We start from the raw sequence: 21355 nt of genomic DNA, 5'->3' as shown, positions 1-21355 counted from the left end.
CTAGACCGTCCCCTCTGTTATTTGCACCATCAAAACCAAGAGCACCCAGCTAACACCACTTAATGCTCTGCCTCTCCCTAGGTGTCACCCTCTTCAAGAAGACCTCCTCATCCTTCATCCATGAATCTCCTAAGTCCTCCATGACAGCCTGGGTGCCCTGCCATAAGAGTTCCCATTACAACAGCCTGCTTACTGTCTAGTGCTCCACTAAAGGCTACATACAACACCTGAGCCCCTAAAAATCACTTGCTCGTTTATAATTGCACCCCCATCGTGCCCAGCAGAGGACTGGCAAGGAGCACACACACATTTGGTGACTATATAATACAAACACTTAACTCTTTGTTAATTAAGTCCATCATGAAAGCACACTGGCCGTTCTTGTTTTCCAGGATAAAACAGCTAATACAATGACAGTTGCTCCATCAATTCTTTGCAGGAAGAAACTGTTGTAAAAAAATATATATATATATCACTTTAGATGCTGAAAGGACCAGCCTGATTTGACATATACCAAGAGATTCCCCAAATAAGGAGAAAGCTAGTGGCAAAGCCAAAAATGGAACTTGGGTCTTTTGACTCACAGGTCAGTGCTCACGTCTCTTTATCCAAAAGAATCTGCTCTGAAGTTATTCTAAGCAACTATTTGTGTTACTGAATTCAAGATGGGCTGTCAAAGTATTTGAAGCCTGTGTATGAAAAGACAGCTTTTTCTTGGACTTAACAAAAAAGGTAAAGAATTTCCCTTGTGTACCCCTGCTAACTGCTCTGTGCTTGCCAGCCTGATGAACAGCAGTCCCTGAAACTCAGTTGCCTTTGTATCAACCCAGCATCAAACAAGATCTATTTTCAAAGAGTCCATAAGAATGCCAAGCTATCATCCCATTCACAACCAAACCTCCTGCATCCCCCCATGGAGAGGTTCCAGGAACAAGATGGTTAAAGGGCCAAAATGCAAAAGAGGGGGTGGGAGGGAATTTTACCTAGAAGGAAAAAGACACACGCATCATGGGAAAGAAAGAAAATACATCAAAAGCCGTCTCCTGAGAGCCAAATGTGAGTCAACCACACTGCTCCCAGGATCCTGCCCTTTTGAACCACGGTCTTGCTCCTCCAGGTGGTAAGAGTTAATGTTGAGCGGGCTTGCAGGAAGGCAACCTGCCTTAAACCAGCCTTAAGAAAGCCATCTTGGTGGCCACGAGGATCACCAAGAAAATAACAAGATCACAGTACCAATCCAACCATGTATCTTGCAGAGCAGCTCAAGCCTCCACCTTCAAAGCAGAGTTCACCCCCAGAGCAACTCCCAGACGTCACCTTCAGTCACCTTGGACCCACAGAAGATGAACTCCAACCCCACCACAACCACACCCACCTTGTTTCAGAGAAACTTGCTACAAAGGAGCTAGTAACTGCAATGCACAACTAGGTTTAGTTTGTTGTCTAAAACCCTGCCCTTTCTTACTATAATTAGCCACGCTGCTTTAGGGGAAAGTCTCTCTCAGTCTGTATAAAGATCGGAGTGTATTCCTACAGAACAGACACATTGCTCAATTCCCACTCAAGCTCCTGTCTTCTGAGCCACTAAGGAGTTGCCTTGAATTAATAGTTTGCTCTTAATACATTTACGGGGAAGGCACTTTGCTGCCTGTAATTCATTCATACTCCGAAATCATGTAATGACAACTACCTTTAAGGGTGGAAGCTGTAAGGCAAGGGGGGAAAAAAAAAGAAACACTATCAGACACCCCCCACACACACACATACGCACAACGCACACACATGCGCAAACACGCTGCATACATACGAGAGAATCAAATGAGCAAAACGTACACTCTAAAGAATAAGCCACGGTAAGTAAAGCTGCTTCTGCAAGGCACCAATGACTAGCGTCTCACTGGCCTTCCATCTACAGGGGTATCCCAGGGATGCCCTCTGACCCAACCCATATTTTTCATCTGCTGGGGCCACAGTCTCATTACTGACTTCCAGGAAAAAGTAATCCCTTAGTTTCTTCCTGAAAGTGCTGGCAGCCTTTCCTTCCTTCTCTCTTTTTAATTTTGTTGAGTGCCCACTAGGTGCCAGCAACCAGATTCCCTGGACCTTCAAAGCAATAAATCTGAAAGATGGAAGTGGAAAGGAATACCCAAAGTTAAATGCAGAACTCTGAAGCACAACACATGGGAAACAGAGCCAGCCAAGAGCTAAGAAAATCGACTACGTTAGAAGTTGAACTGGCCCAAGAAAGGGGTGACCAATTATATCAGCAATTAAGTCACTGAGGTTGTAGCCTTGAGCTTCCACAGCTGAGGCAGAATAGCAACTCACACAGAGGACTTAGCCCTAGCTGTGGAAGAAAAACAGCCTTGCTCTTCATGGTGCCTTCCCACTGACAACAGGAGCCACTTGTTGCTTCTATTGTAATCATGGAGCCACACACTGCTCTTTCTACAGCAAGCAATAATTTACGACCTTGAGAATCAGGCAGATGGGGGTTCAAATTCCAGATCTGCCACGGCATTAACTTTGAGCGAGTTCTTCTGTTCATTCGTTCAATCAACAGATATTTATTTGAGCATCTACGTGTTAAAAACTCTTCTTGGGGATGGGTACCTGGGCATCTCTGCCGATTAAGTGTCTGACTCTTGATCTCAGCTCAGGTCTTGATCTCAAGGTCGTGAGTTCAAGCCCCACATTGGGCTCCATGCTGGGCATGGAGTCTACTTTAAAAAAAAAAACCTCCTCTTGGCACTGGGGATATAGCAAAAAGCAAAAGCAATTGCCTTCATAGAACTTAACAAATTCTTCGAGCCTCAGTTTCCTCATCTATAAAATAAGAATAATATTACCTACCATTACAGGTAGTTTGAAATGAGGAATACAGGGGCGCCTGGGTGGCTCAGTGGGTTAAGCCGCTGCCTTCGGCTCAGGTCATGATCTCAGGGTCCTGGGATCAAGTCCCGCATCGGGCTCTCTGCTCAGCAGGGAGCCTGCTTCCCTCTCTCTCTCTGCCTGCCTCTCTGTCTACTTGTGATCTCTCTCTGTCAAATAAATAAATAAAAATCTTTAAAAAAAAAAATGAAATGAGGAATACAAAGCACCTAGCTCCTAGTAAATGCTCAGTAAATGGTATCCTTCACAGAACAGAGTTAACTTACCTACAGTTTCCAACTAGAGTGTAAGCTCCAAGTAAAGAACTATCTATGGCTCACCTCTATACCTCCCCAGTACCTATCACATAGTAGATGCTCAATAAATATTTCAATGAATAAGTACTCAATCAATAGTAGCCATTATTATGGTAACTGATATTCATTATTCTTCTCCAAGACACTGAGCTCTATTACTTAAAAAAGCAACAGGTCATTAAAGTCTCCCCCCTTTTTTTAAGGAAAGTAAGGTACACTACACAATATATCTTCAGGTTTGTTTTTTGTTTTTTTTTTTTTAATTTGAAAGTGAATGTTACTAAGTATAAGTATTCCAATCCAAGGACTCTCTTAGTACAGAGACCTGCATGGACAGCTAATATAGATGCCTACCCCCTGCTTTCCCAACCACAAAGTAAGGACAAGTTGGACAAGCTTCAGGTTGATCCAGGAGACATGTAAAAAGTAAGTTAAATGATGGGGCACCTGGCTGGCTCAGTTGGTGGAGACTACAACTCTTGATCTCAGGTAGTGAGATTGAGTCCCACATTGTGTATAGAGATTACTTAAAAATAAAATCTTTAGGGGTCCCTGCATGGTTCAGTCAGTCGATTAACCATCCAACTCTTGATTTTGGGCTCAGGTCATTTTCTCAGGGTTGTGAGATCACACTCTGCACTGGGCATAGAACCTGCTTAAGACTCTCTCCCTCTCCCTCTGACCCTCCCCTCTTCTCTCTCCCTCTCCCCTGTCCCTCCCTCCCTCACTTTAAAAAATAATAATAAAACCAAAATAAAATAAAATATTTTAAAATAAAAGTAAAGTAAATGAAGTTTGCCACATGTACTAAAAGATGATCAGAAAGGTTAAGGTTTTTAAAAAATGCCACATAAACAAACAATCACAAAATCTCAATGGCTTAAAACAACAAAGGTTTCTTTCTTGGTCACATTGTATATCCAATGCCAGTTGCTCATTCACTGACTCAGGGACCCAGGCAAATGGAGGCTCCATCTCAACACTTGTTTCCATGACCATCACAGCAGAAGTGAGCACTGGATGGTCTCACACCGGAAATTAAATATTCTAGCATGGAAGTGGCTTGTGTCACTTCTATGTGGAAGGAAGGAGAGAAACATAGCTAGGGAGAATATGAATTATCTCCACTACAGGTGATACAAAGACCAACAAGCTGTGGAATAACAAAGGGATTGGTTAAAGAAGATGCTCCAAAAACACAACTCCATCGCTCTAAGGTTCTCAAATTCTAGACCTGGGAAGGTATATAGGGAGCATTTGAGAGCAGCGACCTCAATATGAAGGCATCTCAAACCACATAAACCTGGACTCTGACTTTTCAGAGCAGCTCTGCTTTTTTCTCTAACTGTATGGAGGATCCAGATAAATTTTTTTTTTTTTTTTAGGAAACACGAGAAAAGTTTCTACAGCTGAAAAACCTATGAAAACCACTAATGTAAACCAAATCCTTTGTTTTAGAGATTTTAAAAAAAAAGCAGAGGGGCACCTGGGTGGCTCAGTGGGTAGGGCCTCTGCCTTCGGCTCGGATCAAGATCCCAGAACCTGGGATGGAGCCCCATGTCCAGCTCTCTGCTCGGCGGGGAGCCTGCTTCCTTCTTTCTTTCTCTCTGCCTGCCTCTCTGCCTACTTGTGATCTCTGTCTGTCAAATAAATAAATAAAATCTTTAAAAAAAAGAAATGTAGGGAGAGAGGAGGGAAAGAAGAGAGACCCAGGAAGTTCAAGTGACCCCACCCCACCCCCAGGAAAGTTCCGGAATGCTTAGCAGCTGTCCTTCAACGGATTTGTAGTACCGTTGCACCACCCTCTGGTCTTACCCTTCTTCTCTGCTCCCTTTAACTGGCACAAGAGAGCCAGACCCAGACCAAGATCATGTCACACAACGAATGGTATGGACGATAAGTAGTCCCCACCCTACTGCACTAAATAATGATTCACATCCCATTAGCAATTCTCTACATTACTCATTCCCCACTTCCTGGCAAATGTGAAGCCATTAGTAGACGTTAATACTAACCTTCAGAAGACTTTCATTTTGTTCTCAGAACAGGTTAACAGCCACCTATGATTTGCATTCACTCAATTCCATTCTCTTCTCATGTTCCCAGCTCTGCTTTGTGCCCAGCTATTCCTCTACCTTCATTCACACTAAAGCACTAGGTGTCACATACTTAAGCCTCAATGGTCTTCTAACCTCCAGTCTCTGTCTTTTTCAAATCATCTTATACTTGCTAGCCCATGAAATAAAACTAACACTTTTCAACCGGGAATCCAGTTACCTCCTCAATTTTCCCCCAGCCTATTTTCCAACATTATCTCTACTGTAGTACTTATCCTGCCTAGCCAAAAGCAAGATGATGAGCCTGGACGTCAAAACGACATAGTAATAAATCCTAGATTTTGAGCTAGTTCCTTAATCTGAGTTTCAATGTTCTCTCCTACAAAACTGGTATGATGGTGTCTACTTTGAGAGGCCCTTGAGCGAGTGTAACAGTGAAGATTATGTTTGACTACAAGCAACAAATAGTGGCTTGCAAGTAAAAAGGTTATTGGTTTTGGGCAATAAGAAGTATAAGGAAGGGGATGCCTGGGTGGCTCAGATGGTTAAGTGTCTGACTCTTTATTTTGGCTCAGGTCATGATTTCAGAGTTCTGGGATAGAGCCTGGCATGGGCTCCATGCTGGGCATGGAGCCTGCTTAAGATTCTCTTTCCTGGGGCACCTGGGTGGCTCATTGGGTTAAACCTCTGCCTTCGGCTCAGGTCATGATCCCAGGGTCCTGGGATCGAGCCCCCGCATCGGGCTCTCTGCTCAGCGGGGAGCCTGCTTCCCCCTCTTGCTCTCTGCCTGCCTCTCTGCCTACTTGTGATCTCTCGCTCTCTGTCAAATAAATAAATAAAATCTTAAAAAAAAAAAAAGATTCTCTTTCCTTCTCCGTCTGCCCTCCCCCTCCAAAAAAAAGGAAAGAAGAAGAAGTTTGGGAAAAGTCATTTAGGCTGGTACTATGGCTCAACAAGGTCATTAAGATTAAGACCCTTCCAAGTTCCAACTTTGCCATTTTTAATACATGGTCCTATTTCTGTTGCTGTAGTTGGCTGCTGTGCTTTCAGGCACTGCACCTAGGTTCCCAGCAGCAAGAAGCAGAAAGGGGCCAAAGCTGTTGGGGTGTACTAGCCAAGTGTGTCCTCCTCATTTAGCTTTCAGGAAAGCCCCCATCCAAACATCTACTTATATCATTGTAAGACCTGAGTCTCATGACCGCTCTAGGCTGTTACAGGAGTCTTGGAAAGTAAGATGGGCATATTCCCATCTCAAGCAAAATTGGAGTTCTTCTAGGGCGCCTGGGTGGCTCAGTGGGTTAAAGCCTCTGCTTTCGGCTCAGGTCATGATCTCAGGGTCCTGGGATTGAGCCCCGCATCAGCGTCTCTCCTCAGCAGGGAGCCTGCTTCCTCCTCTCTCTCTCTCTGCCTGCCTCTCTGCCTACCTGTGATCTCTATCTATCAAATAAATAAATAAAATCTTTAAAAAAAAAAAGGAAAAAAAATTGGAGTTCTTCTAGTTAGAAAAGAGATGAGGAATATTGGATAAGCAATAAGTAATGTCTATCCCAGTATTAAAGTACGTATTTTATATAAAGTGCTAAGCACAGTAGTTAGCTGCTCAATCAAAGTTGAGCTGTAATTACTGCTATTATTATGATTACTGTTGTTATTATTACCATTTACCTATCTTACCCTCTGGCCAAATGGAATAACTCATTATATCTAGATGTTCTTTTTACATTTCTACTATATATGTATCTGTATATGCTATATGTATCTCCCACAGTATCTCTGCTGCAAGGTCCAGGAAAATGCCATTTAATCCAAGAAGTCTTTCCTGACACCTACTCCTAATAATAAGTTCTATGGTGGCAAAACCCACATCAGACAAAAACTCCTGTGTTCATTATTCCATTGAGCATAGTCTCTTGGAACATGGTAGGTCCTAATAAACAGTGCCTTGATAATTTAAGTAATTCATGTACATATTTTTTTTAAGATTGTATTTATTTATTTGAGAGAGAGTGAGAGAGAGCATAAGAGGGGAGAGGATCAGAGGGAGAAGCAGACTCCCCACTGAGCTGGGAGCCCAATGTGGGACTCAATCCTGGGATTCCAGGATCATGACCTGAGCCAAGGGCAGTTTAACCAACTGAGCCACCCAGGCACCCACCATGTACATATTCATTTCCACATTTACAGTCAGTCTTCTAGAATCAAATATGGTATATTCCTGAAATGTCAAAGTAAAACACTAGCGTGATATGTCATAAAGTTAGTTGTGGGAGTGAGGGGATGAAGACCGTATTCCCCAAGAATAAGAAGAAAAAAGTAAAAAATTCTCTAAAACACCATACGTTTTACATATTGTAGGAGTTCAGATTATAGTTCATCACATATTCCCTCCTCTACTATGGGCAGAGTCTACTTTTATCCATGGATTTGATCTTCACCATGTGACATGCTATATCCAAAACGGTTGTTTGTGAAGATGACATTGCTTGTGCAGTTTGACTCAGCTATCAAATCCAGTTATCCGCCATGAGAAGGGTATGCCTCAAGTAGCTGCTATCCCTTCCACTTGGGCCCCAGAACACATGTGTAGCAGACCAAAACCAAGTGCAGCCAGCAGCAGAGCCATCCGGGAACCCAGCCTCGATCAGTCAAATTAGAGTCAACCTAAAAACTCAGGAGAGTGAGGGTCATCTGGGTGGCTCAGTGGGTTAAGCCTCTGCCTTCAGCTCGGGTCATGATCTCAGGGTTCTGGGACTGAGCCCCGCACTGAGCCCCCCACTGAGCCCCGGATCGGGCTCTCCGCTCAGCAGGGAGCCTGCTTCCCCCCCTCTCTCTCTCTGCCTGCCTCTCTGCCTACCTGCGATCTCTATCTATCAAATAAATAAATAAATCTTTAAAAAAAAAAAAGAAAACTCAGGAGAGTGAGAATTAATACCTGTTGCTATAACTCAAGAAGTTTTGATACACAACTAATATAACTTTATCAATTGACATATCTTAGCATTTCTTATATATTAATTTACTTTTTTTCCTTTTCTTCATGGAAAAAAAAAAAAAAAAAAAAACCCAGACTGAAGAATCTCTGTGCTTGGTACATTCAATGATGATTGGATCATTTGGATCAACTGTTTTAGATATAGGACCTACAACTATCATTAATATCAGTCCTTTTTCATTTTCCATTTGTTCTATTTTTCTAAAATAAGGAAAATCACAATAAAGTATCAAGGAATAATTGCTGAAATTAAACCACTGGCTGGCAAGTAGGTCTCCCATATAACAGCCAAAATGTTAACTTCTTTTTTTTTTTTAAGATTTTATTTATTTATTTGACAGAGAGAGAGAGAGAGAGAGAGAAAGAGCACAAGCAGGAGGAGCACCAGGAAGAGGGAGAAGTAGACTCCTCACAGAGCAAGGAGCCCAATGGAAAACTCGATCCCAGGACCATGGGATCATGACCTGAGCCAAAGGCAGACACTAAACCAACAGAGACACCCAGGCATCCCCAAAATGTTAACTTTTTAGCTGATAAAAGAGGTTAAAGATTGTCCCTAGTAAGATAAACAAAAATGTAGATTATACAAAATTAACCTCACCGAACTCAAAGACTATCTGTTGAGGTGAATTAATGGATTCCAACACCATTCATTCAAACTAATATTTGAGTATATGTCTTTCAGCAAATCAGGATCATTGAATTTCACCAAAGGGAAAACACTGATAAGGCTTAAGTCTTCTGGCTTTTCCAACATAATAAAACAAGAGGGCCACACTACTTCAATAGAATAATTTTAAATACAATTATATTTTATCACTAATGAAAAAGAGTCTCTTTGAAGGTGAAAGAGAAAATAAAATTCTAATCCCTTAGCAAAAGAAAAAAAAAAGCCAAATGGATGATAAGAGCCCATATTCAACCTATACCTATTCAGAACTCCAACTGGAAATATAAGGTATCAGTAAAAATAAAAGAGTATGGATTTTGTTTTGTTTTACCTTCTTTTAAATAATCATCATTACATTCGGAACCAAATTTCCACTGGGCCAAAGCTGACTTACTAGAAATATACACAAAGTTACTAAATTTATCTACTGGTGAAGTGATGGCGTTCAGAAAGTCAAGGCACACATTAACATCGCAGTGGATTCTAAACGGAATAGAACTTATGTATGCTGGAAAAGTCCATACTTCAGAAGACGGTATAGACGGTACAACCAAAATTTGAATTCAAGGCCATAGCCAAGGTCACAGGCTCTGGGTCAGAGAAATGTGCACTCAAGTGCTCACTCTTACCCTAAACTGTGGCAAGATACATAATCCCTTTTAGCTTCCTTACCTATAATTTGAGGGTAATAATAACCCCTACCTCAAAGGAGCTCTGAAAGTTTTAAAAAAGATAATGCATGTAAAATACTCCACAAAGTGCTAACATTTACAAAGTGCTAGCATTCACAATAGTAATAATACTACCTTGACAAACCTGGCTTATACATGAAAACCATCCTAATCAGTGCACTCTGGCTTACAATCTGTTCACGAAACAGCAAAGGCACAGCTTTATATTCACATCCACATACAGCTTCTATAAGGTAAAAAGAACAACCAGTAATTTTTCTACTGAATTCAGAGAGAAGGGCACTGAAAAAAATAAGCCTTTCATTTATAGAGAATGAGGAGGAGCTGGTCCTGCTGCCCACACTCCAGCCACCCATGAAAGTCTTGCTGATGAAACCATCACCATCCACACACCGCCCTCCCAAACTGTGCAGGGTTTTTATTAAAGCACAGAGGCAGACAGACAAGATGGCTCACCTTAGAAGCAAACTCACCTTAAAGGCAAACTCTTCTACCCTCCGGAAGGGATCTGTCTTGACCTCACTGCCACATCCAAACTGACAGCCAAACTGTAAGTGAAGAAGGCAAGCCCTCACTTCCAGAAGTTGAGTCACACTGTCAAAAACTACAGGAATCCCTTCTATTCATGGTAATCCTAATAAAGTATCCTTGTCTGCTTGAAAAATATCTTATAAATCCATTAATAGAGCCAAGAGCCAATTACAACTGTATACTGAGAAAACAATGTGACTTTACAAGGACAGGAGTGACCGTAGGAGACAAAGTGCCACACCCTTTTCCCAGAGAGCTCAACAGTAAATGCTGTCTCTTATAAAGGAGCCTGCAATTCCAGAGAAATAGGTGGACGATTCTAACCTCCCAATACGTACCCCCATCATTGCATTTTTTACACAGATCCATTTCATTTTCATTTTTAAGCCAATGGCCTGAGCATCCCCAACTACAACTAGTGAGGAGAGAAAGAGGAGAGAAAAAACAAACACAAGTCAAGCATACTTGCTTCTAAGCCCCTTTTCCAAGAGTTTCCTTCCCGCTTGTCTGCCTCTCACAGCTGGAGCCTCATACCTGGTGGAAACCAATGGTTAAGTAAAACCACTGATTTAAAAAGCCAACCAGGAAACTAACCATGACAAGTGGGAGCTGCCCTCCTCTCCCGAGCGTTGATTGGCTCTTGAGGTTTTACCGGTCCCCGTTCTGCCCACATAAGTGGCAGGTGTGACTGTCAATCACAGAGGGACCTGACAATTCACCACTCCGGGAGTAAACTGCCTTTCATCCAGCAAAGGCAGGTAGCCGCCTAAAATCGATCCGCTCATAACAGAGCGGACCCTCCCTCTTTGGCAAGAACAGAGACCCCTAAGTACAAAATAAATAAGGCCGGCCGATCCGCGAGTTTATGAGCGCTGTTTTATTATCCCGCACCAAAGCAGCCCTTAATCTTCACTGTCCTAAGATGATCTTTCAAAGGCTCGGACGAAATTTTTTTAAATGAGAATAAAAAATTAGGTACCACCTTCTAAGTACGCCTTTTCTTGTAAAATTCGGAGATGGGGAGGGGGAAGAAAGGAATGTCGTTCCGTTTAATTTCACGTCGTATTCGTTTTCATATACCACCACACTCTACCCCTCCCCAATAAAGCCGGCTTCATTTTTCTTGACACGGATTTTTTTTTTTTTTTTTCCTTAACACGCTCCCCTCGGAGCCCACCGAGGCAGCCAGGCACCCCACCCCCCTGGACTGGGGCTCCACCTTTCAACACTTTGTTCTGCTTGGGGTTCCCCGAGACCCTTGCCCCTGAGAACACCCACCCTCGAGGCAAGAGGGGAAAAGCCAGGAGAAAGAGAGGAAGCTGGAGAGAAGAAAGGCGATGGCCGTGAGGGTGGCTGCCGGAGAGGGACTGCGGGAGGTGGCCCGGGCCGCCGGGGCGAGCGAGCGGCGTCCGCGCGCCAGTGCAAGCCGTGCACTTGTTCCAATCCGGGGGTTTCTACATCAAGGCAAATCCGCCCTTAGGCCGCCCCATCCTTTCCTCCGCCCCAGAAAGCCCCGGTGGAGGCGGATGGTTCACCCCTCGGCTCCCCGCGATAACGCATTGCAGCTCCCCACGAGTGAGGGGGACCCGGCACGAGGGATGCCCGGCACGCGCGCCCCGAGGGAGCCGGGCGCCCAGCGGCCCCGGCCCCGGCGTCGACGTCTCACCTTTCTGATGCTCGCCCCGGGGCCGTCCCACATGGATTTTTACAACCTCACGTCGCCCTGGCCCCGGGCGGCCGGGAGGAGCCGGAGCCGGCGCTGGAGCCGGAGCCCGAGCGAGCCGAAGAGGGAGGAGGAGGTGGAGCGGGGCGGGGAGGGAGGGCACGGCTCCGAGGGCCGGGGCCAGGCGCGGGGCCGGGCGGGGCTGACGGCCGAGGGGGCGGCACCCGCCGCAGTCCTGAGACGCGCGCTCGCGCGGCGCTGCCAGAGCTGCGCTCTGCCGGGCCCCCCGCCCGGCCGCTCCGCGCGCTCGCCTGCTCGCCGCGGCCCTGACTCACATTCCCAGCATTCCCGAGGAGCCGCTGGGGGGGCCGGGGCTGGGACGCGGGCGCCTCCGCGGGGGGCAGCAGAGAGCGCCTTGCCCCGCGCCGCGGGGGGTCTTCGAAGCGCCTCCTCCCAGGTAGCTGCCTTCTCCAAGCACCTGGTCCTCATCTCCTCTCCCGGACTCCTCTTCCCGGGTACCCTCCAAAGGCTGCCAGGCACTCCTGGGACTGGTCAGGTTGCTTTGGCGACAGGGACAAGGAAGGCACTCGATAGAGGGGATGCAACTGTTTTAAGTTAAGCTTGTGGGGGGGGGGGGGGGGGGGTCGGGATTCCCATACCCTGGCACCCTCCTATTAGCTTAATCTTGTTTAGGAGAGTGAAGGGATTTCGTAAGATTTTCACTTTCCTGTTCCCCTAAGGAAAAGAGAGAATGGAAGATGAAAAAGGGAGCAGGAAAAAAAAAATCATCATCAACCTCATAGTTATCATTCATTGAATGCCTTCTCTGTTCCCTCCAATGTGTGTGCATCGTCCCATTTAAGGTAGAAAGATGGCGTCTGAGTTCATTCACACACACACACATACATACACACCTCAAGATAATGTGCAGCAAGAGTTAGACACGTTTTTCATTGGAAAAAGCTACCACACAACAAGTCTGGAGCCCCAGCCACTACCACTTTATATTGGGGAGAAGACCTCACTGGAATCTCCAGATTTGGTCTCACACTGAGTAGTCAATTTGCAAGACTAAAGAAGTGATTTCCTTCCTGTCCTGATGAGTCTGCTGCTGGCAATGTCAGCGACCAAACCTAAATGTCTCCTGCTGGGAAGCTCCAACAAATGAAGCTGAATCCAGCCATGGATGTCTGGACCAGCAGAGGTACAGAATCAGCACAATGATTAGGGATGACTCCTTCCTTCCTCCCACGATGGGAATTGAAATATTAAATGAAGGAAGTAGACTCTACTCAAATGCCCTGTTCCTTAAGCCTTCCTTTTACACCTGTGTTCATAGTTTTTCACAGACTCATGGCCCCTGATGCCTCTTTGCCCTTACCCTCTTCTTTCTCGCAGTCACAAAGAAACCAGCACTCATTCTGTTGACTTGGCTGCTCCAGGGTAAAAGCAAGCTACACCTGTTGTGTTTAGTTCTCTTTGTACCTCCTTGACAGCCTCTGCTAAAATGGCCTGTTAAATAGATGGATGGACGGATAGACAGATAGATGTACTTTGTTGAGAGTGCTTTAAGAAGTCCTAAAATCCCTCATCTTTTGAAATGTGACCAGCTTATTGACTACCTCCTATGTGCACCACTTACATTTCCTCCACTACTCTCACAAAAACTTTGTAAGATATTTACTCTCTTTCAGAAAGTCAGGTAACATATCCAGCTGGGAATGTATTTAAATCTATGCCTAAAGTTCACCACTCTTGGCCATCCATTCTCTATTCCTTTGATCCATGGGTTCTAAACAAGAATCGCTGGACTTCGTGGGGACAATTTCCTGTTTGTATGCCTATGTGCATTTTTCCCCCAGAGAGAAGATCTATGGTTCTCAACAGATTTCTTTGCATTGGGTCCTTGAAAAACTTAAGAATAATCACTTTAGGGGCGACTGGGTGGCTCAGTGGGTTAAGCCGCTGCCTTCGGCTCAGGTCATGATTCCAGGTCCTGGGTTCAAGCCCCACATCGGGCTCTCTGCTCAGCAGGGAGCCTGCTTCCTCCTCTCTCTCTGCCTGCCTCTCTGCCTACTTGTGATTTCTCTCTGTCAAATAAATAAATAAAATATTTAAAAAAAAAAAGAATAATCACTTTAAACAGAAAGCAACTTTATGTAGTAAAACAAGGACTGGAAGTTTAGGGATCTTAAGTCATCTTTATCCTCTCTGGGACTTAGTTTTCTCATCCGAAAAATTTTAAAGCTGACCTAAAGGATCTTAAGTACACTACAGTAAGGGAGACAGGCAAGAAAACAGGCCATTACAATATGGCTTATGAAGGAACAATGCTGGGGTGTCTGGGTGGCTCAGTTGATTAAGCATCTGCCTTCAGCTCAGGTCATAATCCTGGAGTTCCAAGATCAAGCCCTGTGCCAGGCTCCCTGCTCAGCGGAGAGAGCCTGCTTCTCCTTCTGCACCTCACCCAGCTCATTCTTTCTCTCTCTCTCTCTCTCTCTCTCTCTCTAATAAATAAATAAATAAAATCTTAACCCCTCCCCCCCCCCCAAAAAAGGAACAATGCTCTAGGTACTCTAGGAGCATATGGGAAAGACAGCCAGCCCTTACCCCAGGGCTCAGAAATGGATTCCCAAGGAAAATGTCATCAAATTTGCTTGCTACATCCACCCTCCCTGTCCCACCCTGTGCTCAACCCAGAGCAGCAGCCTGCGTACTCTGTGAAGCCAACCATAGAAGACTGAATCTTTGGAGAACACCTGCCCCTGGGTGGGCTGTCACAAGCTCTCCCCACAGTATTTCAAACTAGGCCATTGGAATGAGTCAGCCAGTGGGTACTGAGTGAGCTTGTAGCCCAAATCAGAACTAGGGCACCCAAAACCATGGTGCCAAAGTCACCAAAAAATGAGCTCTAAGACCTTTGCTCATTGGCAGAAAGGAGAGTAGACAGCCAAGTAGACAGAAACTGAGATTCCTAAAGGTCTGAAAGATTTGAATATGTACCTGCTTACCTGATAACACTGATGTGGGTATCTAACTGGCATCTCAAACTTGATCTGTTCTAACAGGACTCTGGATTTGTGTATACCACATCTCTTCTCTCCCAAGGTCACTCATCAGATTAATGACACCACCCTTTAACCAGTTGCTCAGGTACAAACCTAGAAGCATCTTTGATTCCCCCTTTTGCTTATACCACACCTTTATCCCATCAACCAATTTTATCAGCTCTGCCCAGGACCATATTGGAGCTTGAAATCAAAAGAAAACTGTGTACTCCTATATATATATATATATATTTTTTTTTAATTTGAACCAAGTAGAAAAAGTTAACAAAATCTCCACATTGAAAAAAACACAACTGTATCTAAAGCCCCATGCTCCCTAATATGTTTGGTCACTACTGCCAACCCTCATAAACCCAGCCAGCAGGTAGACACAATGGCCAAGTGGCCCAGGAACTGAGCACTTGTTAGAAATGATTATTCTTATTGCACGATGATACAGAGTCATAAAATACAGCAACAGCCACCTCTCTCTCTTTTATACATATACACAACTAGGAAGTTGCAGGACTGAGATTCAAATCACAATTCACAATTCACAAACTGGCTCCCTTACTTGGAGGGCAAGGAGAGACCAAGAAAGAAGCAGACCACTCCAGATTGGTAGGTGGCAGGTTTAATAAGAAAAGGAAGGCTTATCTCCAGTGATTCCAAGATGAGTAGATCTCTGCACCTGCCCATCAGAATCTTAAAGTTTATGTAGAGGCCCTAACTGCATTCAATCATGTGTACTATCCAGATGGTCTCAATGACACCTTACTCTCTCAAGGCTACGTCCTTAAAATGGTTCCCACTGTAGGAATGGTGAGCAGAGTGTACATTCTAAGGACTGGGGAGTGGATGAGGAGCTTCAAATTCCCCACCTCCAGCTCGTGGCTAACTGGTGAACACATTCTCTCAACTACTTGCTCCAACACAAGGCAGTCTGGCTCAGAATCAACACAGCAAAATCAACTAGACTTGGTGAGTACTTGGACATGGGACATGAGGGAGGAGCCAAGAGTGCTCCCAGGAGTCTGGTTCCAGCAAATGGTTAATGTGCCATTCACTAAGACCAGAAATAAAGTTGGGGGGGGGTGATAAAGATTTATAGAAAATTTGTGAATAATTTATGGGTTCATTTGGAGCTTTCTGAATTTTCAGTGCCAGGGACCTCAAGGTGGAAATATCCAGAAGGTGACTATTTCAGTGTGCTCTGAAGTCAGATGAGAGATTCCACACACTGAAGACAGTGTGTTGAAGTCATCACGTTTGGTCATTAGAGCTATGGGCATGGATGAGTAACCCAGGACAGTCATTAGCCATGAGAAGAATTTAGTTAGATGAGAAACAAAATCCCTAAACAACTCACAATTATCTGTCCTTCTTAGGCATGAAGTCATTTGTACATGTCTCTTAACAATGTAGGTTTAATTCAAGAGAAACATCATTGGGGCTGCCATAAAAGAAAAAAGGCGCAATTAACTGACTCACTACCACCACCACCATAGTTAATTGGATCAGAAATAATCACCTGACCCTTAAGAAGCCAACCTATTGGCTTAACTAAGCCAATCTAAGCCAATTCTCTTTGCCAGGAATGTTTTAAGACCTTTGTAGCCTTAAGTGTCAGAACAAGCATATCAAAATCCAGCACCATCAAAATATTTTTCCCTCTGGAAATTTTTTTTTTAAAGATTTTATTTATTCATTTGGCAGACAGAGATCACAAGCAGGCAGAGAGAGAGAGAGAGGAAAGCAGGCTCCCTGCTGAGCAGAGAGCCCCTTGTGGGACTCGATCCCAGGATCCTGAGATCATGACCTAAGCTGAAGGCAGAGGCTTAACCCACTGAGCCACCCAGGTGCCTGGAAATTTTTTTTTAAAAGATTTTATTTATTTGACAGAGAGATCACAAGTAGGCAGAGAAGCCAGCAGAGAGAGAGGGGGAAGCAGGCTCCCCGCTGAGCAGAGAGCCCCATGCCGGACTTGATCCCTGGACCCTGAGATCATGACCCTAGCTGAAGGCAGAGGCTTAACCCACTGAGCCACCCAGGCGCCCCTCCCCATGGAAATTTTTGGTGAAAGTTTTTTGGCTTTGCTTTTATAATTATTTTACTAATTTATTATATTCACTGTGGCTATGATTTGTCCGTAATCATAGAGCATACGCAAGAATTATTGTGAAATGAGGAGAAAATCTAACCTACAATTATTTTCAAATGGAATGAAATGTTTGTAAATATGAAAAACCATAAAGTTATGTTTTGTACACATTTATAAAATTAAACATTTATTAATTCCCCATTTACAGTTTCCTGTAAATCAGTAATCTCAAGGTATGCAAGGCTTTCAGGGCCTTGCAAAAATGTTGGTTAAATGTCTATATAATGTAAAATTACATCAATTGCTTTAGTTCTCAGTTTCCAATAACTTTCCATTTCCACAATTCTAACCACTCATGAAATCTGGCCACCCTTGCTGTCCTTGGGTTCCATGAGGTGCCCTGTGTCCTTCCAATAGATACATACTGTTATTTTTTTGCCTCAGGTAGCTTGAGCAATTTTCTCTTCCTCATAGGCACAATTACTCCCTGAATTGGAAAGCTAGCTTCCTTAGCTTAAACAAAGCCCTTCCCAGTCCACTAGAATCCAAATCTTGAATCTGGCCTAGCTACCAGATTCCCCAAAGAAAACAAACCTGGGGGAAACCGCATAAATGGATATTGTTATAGTTATTGGGTATTCCTTACTCTGCTTCTGGAAAGATACGGCAGATGGCCATGCCAAGCCCTGAGCCTGGACTGTGTCTGTTTCTTTATGGTATTTTCCATGATCTACTGCCCATTCCATAGGCCTCCATTTCTTTCTGCAGTCCCTGGTTTGGCTATTTAAAGGTAGTTCATTAACACATTTTAAATTATGCTAAAAGCTGTAAAATTAAAAGGATTTTTTGCCATGCTCATTTTTCAAGAACAATTTCAAGGTGGAAAAGGCCTCTTGGAAGCCCCTAAGGAGAGAAATAACTGCAGATGCAGGGTTTAAACCCTTCCAAATGCTGCAGGCTCATATATTCTTTTGGCTTCACCCAAACCCTGGCTCCTTCACACTTGTGTTTTTTGCTACTAAAGAAATTACATTCAGACACCACCATGTTCTCTTTCTGAAAAGCTAAAGGCCTTATGGAGAGTTAAGCTATTCTAAAAACCCATGAAAATTTCTTACCTTGAATCCTCTCCGCATTTCCATCTATGCAGATGCTGGAAAGACCCAGCAAAACTTTTAAGGGAGCTAATAATGGGATTCATTACATGAGAGAAAAATAATTTTAAAAAACGGGGATGAGGGAGTTGAAACATGAAAGATGTTTAAAATATCAATAACATAGCAAAGCCACCCATTTTTCTGTTTTTCTCCCTAGTGGCAAAATTTCAGCATTTAAAAACCTATGTGTCTTCAGACAAGTTACTTACTTTGAGATTCAGTCTCCTTATTTATAAAAGGGGAGTAGTTCTCAGTCTCTTCTCTACATGGCTATGACACGGGTAAAATAAAATCATGCAGGTAAAGTCCTTAGAAGATTCAAGGAATGGGGGCGCCTGGATGGCTCAGTGGGTTAAGCCTCTGCCTTCAGCTCAGGTCATGATCTCAGGGTCCTGGGATCGAGTTCCACATCTGGCTTCTGCTCTGCAGGGAGCCTGCTTCCTCCTCTCTCTCTGCCTGCCTCTCTGCCTGCTTGTGATCTCTGTTCATCAAATAAATAAATAAAATCTTTAAAAAAAAAAAAAAGATTCAAGGAATGGTGGCTTCTGTACCCATAATGCTGATCCTGTTAAGGAAGAGAGTAAAACTTACATTAATATTGTCAGGAGTTTTAAATAAATTTGTGAATCTCCATGCTAAATGGTCAGGACCAGGATGAGGCAAGTGAGATACTGGGCTTGGGTGCAAAATTAGAGGCATCAAAATCTCAGCAATCAAGGTAAATCTTACTTTTTTAAAAGATTTTATTTATTTATTTGACAGAGAGAGAGATCACAAGTAGGCCAAGAGGCAGGTAGAGAGAAGGGGGGAAGCAGGGTCCCCGTGAAGCAGAGAGCCCAATGTGGGGCTCCATCCCAGGACCCTGAGATCATGACCCGAGCTGAAGGCAGAGGCTTAACCCACTGAGCCACCCAGGCACCTTGGTAAATCTTATCTTAATACAGTATTTTTTGAAAAAACAAATCAGCAAACTACAGCCCAGGGGCTGACTGCCTGTTTTTGTAAATAAAGTTTTATTGGAAATTTTAGGAACCAAAACCAAAACCAAACCAAAACAAATAAACAAACAAAACCACAAAAAAACTTTAAAAGAAACATTGAGAAAAAGAGGCTGGAGCTTCAATTATAGGCATTTTACACTCTGCCATTCCAAAAAAGAATTTCTTACACTCGGGCTTTTAACAGCCTGATGTGCTTCCAGTATATTGTTCCTGTGAGAATGCCTGTGTTCATCTAGTGTCTTTACCGCCTGGAGTCTCTCTGGGAGAGAGAAAAACAACTGCCCTAAAAGGTGGATTCTTGTGAGAGAAAGGGTTAACATGATGCCTTGAAATGTTTCTTGGGACCAAAATGGACTTGTTTACCCAACTTAACCAAGAACCCAAGGTCTACAGGTAACAGCTTTGGGCTACATATTTGAAAAGTCACTGAGACAAATGTCTGAATAAACACTCTGAGAACTCCATAAACGTGAGTTTTTTTTTAGTAACTGGAGAATCGTTAATGTAATATGAAGAGCGGAATCCACAGTCGGACTGCAAAGATATAAGTGATGGGCTCATTAATCAGGCTGCCCCAGGGCAGGGGTTGATGCTAGATAAATGTAGAACTGGGTGTGAACGCAGAAAACAGAAGAGGGAGCTAGTTTTCCTTCCAACCAGAGGTATCTGTCCTACCACCTACAAAAATAGCTCTGATTACTGAGTGTTCTATCACCAAGCAATTCTTATAGACAGTAAAAAGCTTCATAACTTACATTGCCAAAAATTCCTCCATTTCTTGAAACAGGCTTTGGATCAGCTCTGAGAAACAGAGTTCTTTTCCAAACAAAAGCCTTAACTACACAATTAAATGAAAGGGAACTAATTTGCTTGGAGGAGAATAATAAAAGAAAACAAGCTATTCTGAATGATAAAAATATGTACCAAATTGGCAACAGCTTTAGAATGATGCTCCTGGGTTTGATTAATGAGATATATTATCAACTGAACAAACAAAGAGCATACGGGTTTAGGACCTTTTCTGCTTAACTTTTTTTTTTTTAAAGATTTTATTTATTTATTTGACAGAGAGAGAGAGAGAGAGATCACAAACAGGCAGAGAGGCAGGCAGAGGGGGTGGGGTGAACAGGCTCCCTGCTGAGCAGAGAGCGTGATGCGGGGCTCCATCCCAGGACCCTGAGATCATGACCTGAGCCAAAGGCAGAGGCTTAACCCACTGAGCCACCCAGGTGCCCCTTCTGCTTAACTTTTTAATAAAAATCTTAAAAAACATTTTTTTGAGCTTACAAAAGTTAGAAGAATGGATTGTAAAATAAAATTCAAACATTCCAGGGGCACCTGAGTGGCTCAGTTGGTTAAGCGTCTTCCTTCCGCTCAGATCAGGGAACTGGATTGAGCCCCACATGGATCCCCACTTAAGGCTCCCTGCTCAGTGGGGAGCCTGCTTCTCCCTCTCCCTCTGCCTGCTGCTCCCTCTTCTTGTGCCCACCCCCGATCAAATAAATAAATAAAAATTTTTTTAAGTTTAAAACAAATCAAACATTCCAGAAAAAGTGAAAATCTACCCTCAGAGACAACCAATCACTTTAAAAAAAATTTTTTTTTTAAGATTTTATTTATTTATTTGAGAGAGAGACAGTGAGAGAGAGCATGAGCGAGTAGAAGGTCAGAGAGAGAAGCAGACTCCCCGCGGAGCCGGGAGCCCGATGCGGGACTCGATCCCGAGACTCCAGGATCATGACCTGAGCCGAAGGCAGTCGTCCAACCAACTGAGCCACCCAGGCGTCCCGACTTTTTAAAAATTTTTATTTATTTAGGGCACCTGGGTGGCTCATTTGGTTAAGCAACTGCCTTTGTTCAGCTCAGGTCATGATCCCAGAGTCCTGGGATGGAGCCCCACAATAGGCTCACTGCTCAGCAGGGAGTCTGCTTATCCTTCTGACCTTCCCCCTCTCATGCTCTCTCTCTCTCTCATTCTCTCTCTCTCTCTCAAATAAATAAATACATAAATAAAAACTTTTAAAAAAATTTTTTAAAGATTTTATTAATTTTTTTAAAAGATTTTTTTAAAAAGATTTTTTTTTAAAGATTGTATTAATTTATTTGAGAGACCACAAGCAGAAGGAGGGGCAGAGAGAGAGGGAGAAGCAGAGCAGGGAAGGCTCAGGGAGCCCGACTCAGGGTTTGTGGGGGAAACTCCATTCCAGGACACTGGGATCATGACCTCAGTCAAAGGCAGAGTTTTAACTGACTGAG

The 21355-nt window shown here is 43.7% G+C and overlaps 1 protein-coding gene across 1 annotated transcript in view; it reads right to left on the bottom strand.

The window, feature by feature from the left end:
* ERC2 (ELKS/RAB6-interacting/CAST family member 2) overlaps window positions 1-11930 on the bottom strand; it is a 937761-nt gene extending 925831 nt beyond the window's left edge. Inside the window, exons 1-3 of the mRNA XM_047691669.1 lie at window positions 11797-11930; window positions 10073-10147; window positions 9714-9881 (exon numbers count right to left, since the gene is read on the bottom strand). The gene's annotated coding sequence lies outside the window, so the exon portion shown is untranslated. The remainder of the gene's footprint in view (window positions 1-9713; window positions 9882-10072; window positions 10148-11796) is intronic.
* Between the last annotated feature and the right edge of the window lie 9425 nt (window positions 11931-21355).

This window comes from Lutra lutra, chromosome 1, assembly GCF_902655055.1.
Source record: "Lutra lutra chromosome 1, mLutLut1.2, whole genome shotgun sequence".
NCBI lineage: Eukaryota > Metazoa > Chordata > Mammalia > Carnivora > Mustelidae > Lutra > Lutra lutra.
The sequence above is the reverse complement of the archived record's forward strand: the minus strand, read 5'-3'. Positions and strand labels throughout refer to the sequence as shown.